At 39.0% G+C, this 12,271-nt stretch overlaps 1 long non-coding RNA gene across 1 annotated transcript; it reads left to right on the forward strand.

The window, feature by feature from the left end:
• The first annotated feature begins 1,785 nt into the window (after positions 1-1,785).
• Positions 1,786-8,091, forward strand: LOC141376256 (uncharacterized). The gene is made up of 2 exons (XR_012385761.1): positions 1,786-5,798; positions 6,660-8,091. It is a non-coding gene; the product is annotated as an uncharacterized lncRNA (long non-coding RNA).
• The last annotated feature ends 4,180 nt before the right edge of the window (positions 8,092-12,271 follow it).

Here is a 12,271-nt window from a genome sequence, read left to right on the forward strand (position 1 = left end):
CTACCCAAACCCTAAACCCAACCATACTGTAAAAATATGTATTATTGTTTTACAGTGTTACAAAAAAGATGCTAAATTGATGGCGTAACTGCAGCTGTATCCTATTTAGGCTACATAAAACAGAAACATGATTAAAATACATAAAACCATAATTTCAGAGTTTTTGTACAAGTCGGGATTCGAACCCAAAACATCATGCAAAGCATAGGACCAATTTGCATACACACAGTCCTCTAGGCCATATGAGAAAGAGGTGGCAGCCAGGAGGATTCGCCAGGTCTCGAAAGTGGTATATAGAATGTAGTTCATTTATTTATGATTATTTATGATTAATGCAGCCTTGTGTACAGCGACTCAGCATGTGCAAGGACAATGACTGGCAGGAGTAAAATCACTGCTGCTGTGTGTGTGTGTGTGTGTGTGTGTGTGTGTGTGTGTGTATACGTGCAGTGGTCAGTATGTCGACAAGATGACTCAGACTCAACTTTATTTTCCCGTTTAGGGAAACAACAATCTGGCATGGGTCTTGGGCTTTTCCAGGTGATTAAACAGGTAATTTAACAGTGGAAGATTAGCATCTTCAACTCCCCTGCTCTGTCTAAATGCAAACTGCAAAGGATCAAATTTATCCTTTGAATACAATAAAATCTTACCTTTAATAATTCTCTCGAAACACTTCATAACTAATGAAGTAAGGGCAACAGGTCTAAAATCATTAAACTCCCGCAGAAACTTAGTTTTGGCTATAAGAACAGATTTCTTCCAGATTTCAAGAACTCTTTGCAACGCAAGAGACTGAAAAAATGCAATTAAATATTTCAGAAAGTTGTTCAGCACATGTATGTAGCACTCTACCACCAATATTATCTGGGCCTGGGCTTTTTTTAGTATTAATTCTCTGAAAGAGGTCTTCGACCCGAGTCCTACAAATGTTTACGGATTTACTATATGACAGATGTTGTTTTAAAATGTAATTTTCTGACTTAAAATCACCCTCATCAGATTTTAAGTAAAATGTATTTAATTCCTCAGCAAACTCTCTCACAAAACTAAAACCATTTAAATTGATTTCATTTCCCCCTCTATCTTCTTTACTCCCAACCATTGTGTTCACAACTTGCCAGGCTGATCTTCAGTTTATGTTTTTAGACTATTTCTGTATTTTCTGGTTTTCTATTTTATTATGTACATTGTTTATACACTGTTAAATCATGCTAATCAAAACACACAACTGAGATGCGTTTATGTGTTAGCAATATCGTCTCCAATACACTGCATGAGACAGATGGCTTGAAGGAATAGTCTGTTTACACAGATTGTGAATTACCACACTAAATCAGCTGTACTCCTCATAAACGGTAACCCCACAGAAATATTTTGATCAGTAATGACAGTTTATTTGCTCAACACTTATTCTACACAATAAACTGACTAAAATGCAGAAAAAAATAAACCAAAACGTTAAAAAACGGCCGAGATATAAAGGATTAAACCTGACCGAAAGCACACTCAGCTGAGGACACACAGGATTGGTCTAAAAACACGAATACTAATGAGTCATTTGCATATGGTCTGTTCTCTAATAAAACACGATTTTAAAGGGCTTCATAACCTTAAATATGATAATCAAAGTATGGGGAAACAACTTAGACATCAGATAATCAAATTCTGAATAAAAATATACAAACAAGAACAAAGAAAAACACAAACAAACAAATGGTCATCACCATTGCCGAAATGCTGTGTCTCAAAACCTGGTCAACGGCCAAGGGTCTCCTGTTCTTCAGGGTAATGCTCCCAACGGTTATCCCTGATAAGGATGATGTCTGTTTGGTTCTTGCATTGCCTTAGGGGAGACATCTGGTAGAAGAATGATATATCTACAAAGATATATCCGCCAGATTGAACCTCGACCTGGCCTCTTAAATTTTCAATTCTAGTAATTAGTTGGAGGTCAGAGCCATCTCTTTGAATATTTACAGCCACATTTGGGCGAGTTCTTTGGTCATCTTGGATTTATGGAACTCCTTGGATGTTGACTGGAAGTATTCTGGAGAAAATCAGCAGGGAGTGAGGGAGGCAGTGACCAGTTCATGGCCAATTTTTACTCCTGAATCTACCTGTTGGATTCAGCTGATTTGGGCAAAGGCTCTCCTGTTCCCTGGAGATATCTGGGGTCCTGGGGAGCCTGGTCTCTGGATTAGCCAGAGTAGGCCCCATAGAGAAACCTCTTCAGACTCTTCTCGGGTGACCTGGGCAACCTTGCGGTGTTAACAAAGGGTCACTTGGGGGAGTGGTAAGTATTCAGCCCCCCTGGGTCCACTTGGACAGCACGCAGGGAAGGTGGCCGGGGGCGAACAGGCCTTAAATGAAGCCCAATCTTCTACTGGTGATTAACACCTCCACACAACAGCACATTGTGCATCAACACCACCTACACCAGTCATTCGAGAACTTTTCAAAAAGTCATCAATTCAAACATGAGATCTACTGAGGATTTGTAACCCCAGAATTTACTAGAATTAAGGTTGAGTAAGACTATTACTTGCATAGGGACACTTTAAAACACCAAATCTCAAATTATAACCTTAGAACTTTTCAGAATGACCAGATTTTCCCTTTAAGATCCATTATTTCCATGGGAAGATTTAAAATATTTATTCTTCTATAACTTGCAACCCAGAACTTTTCAGAGAAAAACCTTGCATACCTTTTCCAGAACATCTGTAGTGTACATGGCTGGTTTCAAAAATAAGATCTTCTGTAACTCCTAGAACATCTAACCTCAGAACCTCTCAGTGAAAGTAACCACACTTCACTCTTTTACAAAATCTCAATTTCATGGGAATATTGGAACCTCTTCACCTATAAATATTTCAACTTTACCTGTTCCAGTTTCTTCTTCAAAAATCTCAAATTTAAATGGAAATTTCTCAAGTATCAAGAATTCCTTTTGGTAGTGAGAATCCTTTCAAAAACAAAAGCCCTCACTTTAAGGCTCTCACTTAATCAATCCAAGTCACAGTTTGGTTCTATTGTGAATTTTTTTTCTCTCTCCACATATCGTGATTGTAGATGTTCATAACTACACAATGGCATAGACAGTACACCTATTTCCAAAATGTATTTGTCAGACAGTACTCACTGTCATTTGCAGTGGTCTCATAATTAAGTTAACCGTTTGGGAGATATTTCTGATGACCGGTTTAAAATCTGTCCAGAACCTTAAAACTCAATATGGGCATATGGCTTACCTTGGAAATCTCTCAACGACCGATTCACTCATTGCATTAATGAATTCTTCCTTCAGTGGAATCTCCCTTATCTGCTTCAGTTTCTTGAACATTCATACAAACTTCTATATAACTGTTCGGGCTAAGGATCTTTGTGCATGCTTCGTTTCACATCAGGTATGAGGTTTAAATCAGCTCAGTTTTCAGAGATTAATTTCAGTATTTAATTTTCACTGCTGAAAGTCCGAACAATGAAGAAAATCCATCCATGCTCAACTACACAAGCCCCAAGCGAGCCAGTTTGCCAACCGACCAAAGTAAAGGGGAAAAAAAACCTCAAACCAGGCTCAGTTGGACATGATCATTTCTCCTCTGGCCAAACTTCCTGTACAGAGCTGCAGTCTAGGCACCGGAGGCTGGAGAATGGTGGACATCCATTGTGGAGAAGCTGCAGATGGGAGAGGTCACCGGCTGGTGTACAGACTGACCCTTCAGGATCAATACATGGACCCGTGGGTCACTATAGGGTCTTAAAGGAATCACTCATGCGCTATAATACACCAGGAGCTCCCTCAAATACTGGGCAGCTAAGGCATTGAGGGCTTTGTAGGTAAACCATAACATTGTAAATTAAATATTTAATAGGGAGTTAATGCACTGAAAGAACAGGAGTAATGTGATTTCTTAGTTCTAGAAAGCACTCTAGCAGCTGCAGTTTGTTAGTGAGGCCAGCAGGGCAACCGCCTAGTAACTCATTACAGTAGTTTAACCGAAAGGTCATGAATAAGCTTTTCTACATCAGTTATTGATGGCTTGGCAACATTAAGATGAAGAAATTAAGTTTTGTAGATGCTTAATCTGGCCTTACACAGGTTGCTGTCAGAAATAGCCCCCAAATTACTGACTGAAGATGAGGACTAGGTTAGGGCACACTTGTCAGCTCTACAAAGCTGACCAATCACAGCTTGCTCTATTCATTGAGGTGTGCATCAGTGTCTGACTGCCACAGCAAGGGCTATGTGACCATGCACAGGTTGTGCTGAAGCATACTTGTGTGCTTGATGCAGAAGTATAAATATGCCTTTAGGAGTGCTGTTTCTGTGCTATGAGATTCTCTACATCCAGATTAATTTTTCATAAACTTTAGCTTGTCCACTCATGCTGAATTGTTCTCTAAATGAAACTACACTTTTTTATTTATTTATTTATTTTTTTTTTTGCCAAACTGGGCACTAATACGGTTATTTTTCACTCGTGCTGCAAGAGCTCTTTGAAACATTAAACAACCCATCAGTAGTTGCCTTTAATGCAATGTAAACAGCTCCCTTTGTTCAATTAAACTGAATAACTGCTATGCCGCTCTATCATATTGGGGTGCTACATATAGGTACATTTTTACAGCACCTTTTTTAGGGGTCATGTTGTGCGCATCTGGCTAAATTTTATTTGGAGTGGAAATGACAAATGTAACAATTGAATGTTTGCAGGGGGAATGACTGTATTTAAAATCTCCAACCATGACAAAATTAAACAATGCAACAGTGCATTTGTATTACAATAGCAGAAATGTATTTTGGACTGGCCTTGTCAAAAGTGAGCGGACACTTTACCTAATGGCACTCAACTTTTATTTTTATGATCTATTATGATTAACATGCAACATTTTGATGGTAAAATAACTCTTTAAACCAGGGTTGTCAAACTCGATTCCTGGAGGGCTGAAGCCCTGCACAGTTTAGTTCCAACCCTGCTCCAACACTTACCTGTAGGTTTCAAACAAGCCTGAAGGACTCAATTACTTTGATCAGGTGTTTAATTAGGGTTGGAACTAAACTGTGCAGAGCTGCGGCCCTTTTGGAACTGAGTTTGAAACCTGTGTTATAGGCTGTTAAGTATTCAAACATTAAATAATGAATGCAGCAAGTTAAATGAATGTGAAAATGCATCAGGATATAAAGCACTATTTATCAGCTTGACATTTTTAGAAAATATTTGCATAGCTACCCAGTATATATTAAAGATCAGGGATCAAAACAACACAAATGTAACAGCCCCATAAATGTCAAAGTTGTGCATAACTGAATCATATAATGGCCTACAGCTGAAATGCTGAAAACTGCTCATTAACATGTCAACCTAGTGATTATTTTGAGAGCACTACCGACAATTAGTTTATTAAATTCATTAATGTGACTAGTTTAGAGCATATAGACTAAGAAATCATACAACAGTACCTTGGAAAGCAGTGCCACTCTGTAAAGCTTTAGAGCAAAGTCCAAAAAAATTATTGAAAGTTGACTTTCTACCATAGGCTTTGATAAGCATTTCTTTGCTTTATTCTGTACATGCAGACTTTTTCCTTCTGCGCAGTCATTGGTTTAATTATCTCCTGGATCAGAGTGAGATTTGTGCTACCAAATACAGTGCTGCGTGCAAAACTTGCGTCAGTCAGGCGAATTAAAGGTCTCAATTGCTTAGGATGTCAATCAAATTATTAAACTCTAGCCATTAATAAAATAATAGGCTATTTCATTATTTTAGATGACTGGTTAGAAAATTAAGAATGTATAAAATAAGTCAATGAAATTAGTTATTATTAAGAAATATTAATGTCGGAAAATTGAACAATGATATTACTGATGTAAAATTTGATCAGTTAATTTATTTTGGACTCAGCAATGTTCGCAGGTATAGAGGCTGGCTGAACACTCAGTAACATTGCTATAATTTATATCACTAACAAGGAGTATTTGCATGTTAATGTGGATGGATTAATAAATGCATCTTTGTCATGTTTTGGCCTCTCGGGGCTCGGGTAACTTTACAATCTGTGTTCAAATGAGTACTGAGGTTGTCCAATCTAACAACTCATATTTATAATGCAGACAGCATGGTAGGCTAGCTTTAATGTTGGTTAATTATGTCCTTAATGCAATTTACTGCTATGCTTGACACTCGTATTCATAAAAAATAATTTTAATTCACTGAGATTATACTTCGCCATTATATTTAGAATGCAACAGTTTTAGACACAGATGCCATTTGTTAATATGCTTATGCTAATCGGATCTTCGGCAGACTCAGTCAAATAACACTTCATTCTAACCTTGCCTCTAACCACCAAAATTGCTGACAGGAGCCCATAACTTTCTGCAAACAACACCAAATTGATCAAACAACTAGTGTAACTTGCCTTGTAAATCTCAGTCTGCGTGAGGGAATCATTGGTTGCTCTCATCTGATCCACCCAGGTTTGAATTAGAGCATGCGCATAGATTTACTGACTTTGTGGAGTAAGTTTTACTAGCGTATGTAATTTTTTGCATAAGTTCAATATTACAAACACTAAATAAATATTACTTGGCTATATCCATTTCGATTTACTATTGTATTTGGCACAAAAAATTAAAAAGCAATATTAAGTAGCTTGATGAATTAAACGAGACATTTTGAAGTTAAGACAAAATATGATTTATTTGTAAAATGTACTTGGATTATGCTCTTTATTTACAAGCCCCAAATATCTTTTTTTTTTTTTTTCAGTGTAGAAAGCACTCCAGCAGCTGCATTTCGAACCAGCTGCAGTTTGTTAGTGAGGCCAGCAGGGCAACCACCTTGTAACTCATTACAGTAGTTTAACCAAGAGGTTAAGCTGTTTTGCATCAGTTATTGATCGCTTGTCAAAGTTTGGCAACATTGAGATGAAGAAATTGAGTTTTACAGATGCTTAATCTGGCCTTTCACGGGTTGCTGTCAGAAATAGCCCCCAAATTACTGACTGAAGATGAGGACTAGGTTAGGGCACACTTGTCAGCTCTACAAAGCTGACTGACTAATCGCAGCTTGCTCTATTCATTTAGGTGTGCATCAGTGTCTGACTGCCACAGCAAGGGCTATGTGACCATGCACAGGTTGTGCTGAAGCATACTTGTGTTAAAAGTATAAATTCGCCTTTAGGAGTGCTGTTTTTGTGCTACGAGATTCTCTACATCCAGATTAATTTTTCATAAACTTTAGCTGCTTTTCCACTTGAATTTTTCTCTAAATGGAACTGCTCCTTTTTTTGCCAAACTGGGCCAGGCACCACTAATACTGTTTTATTTTCCACTCATGCTGCAACAGCTCTTTAAAACATTACACAACCCATCAGTAGTTGCCTTTAATGCAATGTAAACCGCTCCCTTTGTTCAATTAAACTCCATAGCTGAAACTATCTTTTTCAAGTTAATAAAAACAAAAGCAACCAAGTGACTAAACACGGCATGCCACTATCATATTGGGGTGCTGCATATAGGTACATGTTACAGCACCTTTTTTAGAGGTCATGTTGCGTGCCTCTGGCTAAATTTTATTTGGAGGGGAAATGACAAATGTAACAATTGAAAATGTTTGTAGGGGGAATAGATGTATTTTAAGACCTCTGAACATGACATAAAATTAAACTGATAATGCAACAATAGTGCATTTTTCATTACAATAGCAGAAATATATTTTGGATGGGCCTTGTCAAAGTGAGCGGGCACTTTAACTAATGGCACTCCTCTTTGATTTTTACAATCCAAGTTGATTAAATAACATGCTACATTTCGATGGTAAAATATAACCCTTTAAACCAGGGGTGTCAAACTAATTCCTGGAGGGCCGAAGACCTGCGTAGTTTAGTTCCAACCCTGCTCCAACACACTTACCTGTAGGTTTAAAACAAGCCTGAAGGACTCAATTAGTTATCAGGTGTTTAATTAGGGTTGGAACTAAACTACAGAGCTGCGGCCTTTTTGGAACTGAGTTTGACACCCATGTTAATGGCTAAGTTTTCAAACATTAAATGAACGCAGCAAGTGAAATAAACGAATGTAAATGCATCAGAATATAAAGCACTTATCAGCTTGACATTTTTAGAAAATTAATTGCATAGCTACCCAGTATATATTAAAGATCAGGAAACAAAACAACGTTACACAGCCCCATAAATGTCAAACTTGTGTATAACTGAATCATATAATGGCCTACAGCTGAAATGCTGAAAATTGCTTTAACATGTCAAAACCTAGTGATTATTTTGAGAGTACTACCAATAATTAGTTAAATTCGTTCATGTGACTTGTTTATTAGAACATATATATAGACTTGGAGATATACAACAGTACCTTGGACAGCAGTGTCACTAAAGCTTTAGAGCCAAGTCCAAAAAAAATATTGAAAGTTGACTTTCTACCATAGGCTTCAAAGATGAGCATTTCTTATTTGCTTTATTTGATGCGCAGCAGGAAAAAGTCTCAGTGCATGTAGTCATTGGTATAATTCTCTCCTGGATCAGAGCGAGATTTGTGCTACCAAATACAGTGCTGCATGCAATAAACTTGCATCAGTCAGGCGAATTAAAGGTCTCAATTGCTTAGGATGTCAATCAAATTAAGTTCTAGCCATTAATAAAATAGGCTATTTCATTATTTTAGATGACTAGTTAGAAAATAAACAATGTATAAAATAAGTCAATGAAATAACTGAGTTAATCACTTCTCTTCCAGAGACTGCTCTATGGTTTAAACCCTTAACTATTGTTGGACCTGTATAATTTTCTTATATTAAATTAAGTGTTTACTTGTGGATGTCTGGCTAGCATGCTTCTGAGCCAGCTGTGGTAGCTTGGTAACAGCCCTGACATCAACACAAATAATCTATCGACACAGCTCAGCACGGTTGTCTAACCATGCTTAGAATTCCAGGTTGAGAACAGTTTGTAATCGTGCTACATAGTTCCAGGCTCAGTGGAAAAACCACTAACTGTACTGAAGGGTTCATACAACAGTTTGGCATGATAGTGGGAAAGCAGTTATTTCTTTGTTAAAAAGAAAAGTTAAGCAGATGACCTTTTTATAGCATCTTTGATAGAATATTAGACTATTTCAAACCTGTTTTTTCTAATTTAGCATTTTTTTAAAGAGGCTAAGTGACTGCTATTGCAAATTTTTAGGAACCTTCTATAAGTAGGGATTAATTAAACAAACTATTCTTTGATTTATCTTAATTACCCAGCATTTTGAATAATGAATCTACTTTTTCTGGACTGGAATATTGCCCTGACCCCTACACGTAACGACAAGGGTTTCTTTTTTTCTTTGCTTTTAAATAAGTTTAGATGAAGCTTTGATCTATAGAAAGGGGAGAAAAAAATGCCAATTTAATCTTAACTTAAAGATTAACCCTAACTCTTTGCTCACCTGTATCCTGTCCCATATGGACTGTGGGGATGGACTGAAGACTGGTGTGTGTGTGAACCTGAAGGGCAGAAAGGCTGGGAGTACATGGCCTAAAAAGGCCAAACATCCTTAGGTTCCTCATTCCGAACTGTCAGGTAGAAAAATAGTAGCAAATAGGGCCTAACATCAGTAGTAACGTAATTTAATGCGGATGAAACAGCCGTAACCAACCCCCACCCCTAAACAAAAGTAAGCTTGGCATGTATTTGGATCATGTTCATACGTTTTACAAATTGAAACTGCTCTAACCCAATCAAAAGGAGTTTGATTATATGGATATTTTAATGTCAGATCATCTATTGGATCTTTCATATGTATCATGGTTTCGTTTGTATCTACATCTTGGTCATCTGGATTTCCTTAGTGCAATCTTTGAAAACTCTAATCAGTTTAACCATCCTTTCTCTCTCCTCTCTCTCTCTCTCTCTCTCTCTTCGAACACTAGCCTTATCTTGGATTGATGTCATCTACTTGGATACTATGTCACTTGAATCATCATTTTATTCCCATCCACACACCAATGATGGATCTTTCACCAAGATTGTTCAATGTTCAGTTCTTTCTTGCATGGTCTTAACCAGCATTTTGAATCCTCTTCTTCTACTTTGTAGACCAAAATATACCACTGTCTTAGACCTTATACTAACTACAAGGGTTTCATAACCCTAATCCTAAACTAACTTCTCAGAGCAACAAATAATTTCTTAAAGCATTGAAGGAAAATTGACTAAACCATGTCTACCCTTAAGTCAAACCTAATTGTAAATAACAACCTTCCCTCAAACTTAACCCTAAAACCAGATGTTTTGTAAGTGAAGAAAACAATTTTAACACACAACCCTAAACAAAATCTGGTCATTTCTTAAGTTGAGAACATTACCCCTACTGAACTCTACCCCTATTATACTCAATTAGTAGTTAATTATTAATATAATATATTCTTATAATACATAATTGGGGTAGTCAACTTGGGGTAGTCAACTAGGGGTAGTCAACTAGGGGTAGTCAACTAGGGGTAGTCAACTAGGGGTAGTCAACTAGGGGTAGTCAACTAGGGGTAGTCAACTAGGGGTAGTCAACTAGGGGTAGTCAACTAGGGGTAGTCAACTAGGGGTAGTCAACTAGGGGTAGTCAACTAGGGGTAGTCAACTAGGGGTAGTCAACTAGGGGTAGTCAACTAGGGGTAGTCAACTAGGGGTAGTCAACTAGGGGTAGTCAACTAGGGGTAGTCAACTAGGGGTAGTCAACTAGGGGTAGTCAACTAGGGGTAGTCAACTAGGGGTAGTCAACTAGGGGTAGTCAACTAGGGGTAGTCAACTAGGGGTAGTCAACTAGGGGTAGTCAACTAGGGGTAGTCAACTAGGGGTAGTCAACTAGGGGTAGTCAACTAGGGGTAGTCAACTAGGGGTAGTCAACTAGGGGTAGTCAACTAGGGGTAGTCAACTAGGGGTAGTCAACTAGGGGTAGTCAACTAGGGGTAGTCAACTAGGGGTAGTCAACTAGGGGTAGTCAACTAGGGGTAGTCAACTAGGGGTAGTCAACTAGGGGTAGTCAACTAGGGGTAGTCAACTAGGGGTAGTCAACTAGGGGTAGTCAACTAGGGGTAGTCAACTAGGGGTAGTCAACTAGGGGTAGTCAACTAGGGGTAGTCAACTAGGGGTAGTCAACTAGGGGTAGTCAACTAGGGGTAGTCAACTAGGGGTAGTCAACTAGGGGTAGTCAACTAGGGGTAGTCAACTAGGGGTAGTCAACTAGGGGTAGTCAACTAGGGGTAGTCAACTAGGGGTAGTCAACTAGGGGTAGTCAACTAGGGGTAGTCAACTAGGGGTAGTCAACTAGGGGTAGTCAACTAGGGGTAGTCAACTAGGGGTAGTCAACTAGGGGTAGTCAACTAGGGGTAGTCAACTAGGGGTAGTCAACTAGGGGTAGTCAACTAGGGGTAGTCAACTAGGGGTAGTCAACTAGGGGTAGTCAACTAGGGGTAGTCAACTAGGGGTAGTCAACTAGGGGTAGTCAACTAGGGGTAGTCAACTAGGGGTAGTCAACTAGGGGTAGTCAACTAGGGGTAGTCAACTAGGGGTAGTCAACTAGGGGTAGTCAACTAGGGGTAGTCAACTAGGGGTAGTCAACTAGGGGTAGTCAACTAGGGGTAGTCAACTAGGGGTAGTCAACTAGGGGTAGTCAACTAGGGGTAGTCAACTAGGGGTAGTCAACTAGGGGTAGTCAACTAGGGGTAGTCAACTAGGGGTAGTCAACTAGGGGTAGTCAACTAGGGGTAGTCAACTAGGGGTAGTCAACTAGGGGTAGTCAACTAGGGGTAGTCAACTAGGGGTAGTCAACTAGGGGTAGTCAACTAGGGGTAGTCAACTAGGGGTAGTCAACTAGGGGTAGTCAACTAGGGGTAGTCAACTAGGGGTAGTCAACTAGGGGTAGTCAACTAGGGGTAGTCAACTAGGGGTAGTCAACTAGGGGTAGTCAACTAGGGGTAGTCAACTAGGGGTAGTCAACTAGGGGTAGTCAACTAGGGGTAGTCAACTAGGGGTAGTCAACTAGGGGTAGTCAACTAGGGGTAGTCAACTAGGGGTAGTCAACTAGGGGTAGTCAACTAGGGGTAGTCAACTAGGGGTAGTCAACTAGGGGTAGTCAACTAGGGGTAGTCAACTAGGGGTAGTCAACTAGGGGTAGTCAACTAGGGGTAGTCAACTAGGGGTAGTCAACTAGGGGTAGTCAACTAGGGGTAGTCAACTAGGGGTAGTCAACTAGGGGTAGTCAACTAGG

Source organism: Danio rerio, chromosome 9 (assembly GCF_049306965.1).
Source record: "Danio rerio strain Tuebingen ecotype United States chromosome 9, GRCz12tu, whole genome shotgun sequence".
NCBI lineage: Eukaryota > Metazoa > Chordata > Actinopteri > Cypriniformes > Danionidae > Danio > Danio rerio.